The following is a 2,511-nucleotide window of genomic DNA, read 5'->3' on the forward strand; positions in this document are numbered from 1 at the left end:
GGGCGGTTGCCCCCAGCACCATCGGCACACGCTGGACCCTGGTGCGGGCGGTTGCCTCGACCACCATCGGCACACGCTGGGCCCTGGTGCGGCAGGTTGCCTCGACCACCATCGGCACACGCTGGGCCCTGGTGCGGGCGCTTGCCGCGACCACCATCGGCACACGCTGGGCCCTGGTGCGGCAGGTTACCTCGACCACCATCGGCACACGCTCGGCCCTGGTGCGGGCGCTTGCCTCGACCACCATCGGCACAGGCTCGGCCCTGGTGCGGCAGGTCGCCTCGAGCACCATCGGCACACGCTGGGCCCTGGTGCGGTCGGTTGCCTCGAGCACCATCGGCACACGCTGGGCCCTGGTGCGGTCGGTTGCCTCGAGCACCATCGGCACACGCTGGGCCCTGGTGCGGTCGTTTGCCTCGAGCACCATCGGCACACGCTGGGCCCTGGTGCGGGCGCTTGCCTCGACCACCATCGGCACACGCTGGGCCCTGGTGCGGGCGGTTGCCTCGAGCACCATCGGCACACGCTCGGCCCTGGTGCGGGCGCTTGCCTCGACCACCATCGGCACACCCTGGGCCCTGGTGCAGGTGCTTGCCTCGACCACCATCGGCACACGCTGGGCCCTGGTGCGGCAGGTTGCCTCGAGCACCATCGGCACACGCTGGGCCCCGGTGCGGGCGCTTGCCTCGACCACCATCGGCACACGTTGGGCCCTGGTGCGGCAGCTTGCCTCGAGCACCATCGGCACACGCTGGGCCCTGGTGCGGTCGGTTGCCTCGAGCACCATCGGCACACACCAGGGCCCTGGTGCGGAAGGTTGCCTCGACCACCATCGGTACACGCTGGGCCCTGGTGCGGAAGGTTGCCTCGACCACCATCGGCACACGCTGGGCCCTGGTGCGGGCGGTTGCCTCGATCACCATCGGCGCACGCTGGGCCCTGGTGCGGAAGGTTGCCTCGACCACTATCGGCACACGCTGGGCCCTGGTGCGGGCGGTTGCCTCGAGCACCATCGGCACACGCTGGGCCCTGGTGGGTTAGGCACATCTTCAAATTTCTGCCGTGCCAATGCCATTTTTATGGCTTGTAAATTCATACAATGGTCCCCTAAGCCTTCACGTGAAGTTTTGTTGGAAGATGACTCGTTTTCTATTTTTCACGATTTTCGAAACTTTTTGCGGTTCGGGATTTTTTAAAATTTTTTTATAAGGATTTTTGGCCCCAAATTTTGTAGGCGTGTTCCTTCTATTTTTGTTGGCATGCACAAAAAAATTCAGCTAAAAACTCGAAGTGGAGAAGATTTTGTGACCGTTTGAAAAAAGTGTCCCCATTTCAGACACTTTAACGGCTACTGGTAGCAAACCTGTAAAATCTCAAATGCTCTTTAAGGGGGTGTGAATTCTCAGAGGTTTGATGAGGGATAGGGGGCCAACACAAGGCCAAGTACCAGCACCCATCGCACATCATGTGCGCACACCCCCCCGGCCCCCCTCCCAATCGCCGGAACCCCAATGCCGCCGGTCAGGTTCTCCGGCGGTGCTCCGGCGATGCTCCGGCGATGCTGTCCCGAGTGAAAAAAATACGGCACCAGCACATGCTGGAGCCAGGCATGTGCACCGTGGCTCAAAATCGAACTTCGGCCAAGGCCTCGACTATCAATGGCACATGATGACGCATGGTGATGGCACATGCATCGACCATCATCGGCATAGGCTGCCCTTCGGTACGGGCACTTGCCTCGACCGCCATGGGCACAAGCTGGGCCCTGGTGTGGGTTGTTGCCTCGATCACAATCGGCACATGCTGAGCCCTGGTGCGGGCGGTTGCCTCGAGCACCATCGGCAGACCCTGGGCCCTGGTGCGGCCGGTTGCCCCGACCACCATCGGCACACGCTGGGCCCTGGTGCGGGCGCTTGCCCCGACCACCATCGGCACACGCTGGGCCCTGGGGCGGGCGGTTGCCCCCAGCACCATCGGCACACGCTGGGCCCTGGTCCGGGTGGTTGCCCCCAGCACCATCGGCACACGCTGGGCCCTGGTGCGGGCGGTTGCCCCGAACACCATCGGCACAAGCCGGCCCTGGTGCGGGCGGTTGGCTCGACCACCATCGGCACACGCTGGGCCCTTGTGCGGGCGGTTGCCTCGACCACCATCGGCACACGCCGGCCCTTGGTGCGGCCGGTTGCCTCGACCACCATCGGCACACGCTCGGCCTTGGTGAGGGCGCTTGCCTCGACCACCATCGGCACACGCTGGGCCCTGGTGCGGACGGTTGCCTCGAGCACCATGGGCACACGTTGGCCCTGGCCCTTGGTGCGGGCTCTTGCCTCGACCACCATCAGCAGAAGATGGCCCCTACGTCGAACACCATCGATACATGCCGGGCCTTGGTGTGGGCACATGCCTCGAGCTGGTGCGGGCGGTTGCCTCGACCACCATTGGCTCGCGTTGGCCCTTGTTGCGGGCACATGCCTCGACCACCATCGGCACCTGCGCACCCTCGGTGTGGGA

Source organism: Durio zibethinus, unplaced genomic scaffold (assembly GCF_047325235.1).
Source record: "Durio zibethinus cultivar Kanyao isolate XHJ-2024 unplaced genomic scaffold, ASM4732523v1 HiC_scaffold_399, whole genome shotgun sequence".
In the NCBI taxonomy this organism is placed as follows: domain Eukaryota; kingdom Viridiplantae; phylum Streptophyta; class Magnoliopsida; order Malvales; family Malvaceae; genus Durio; species Durio zibethinus.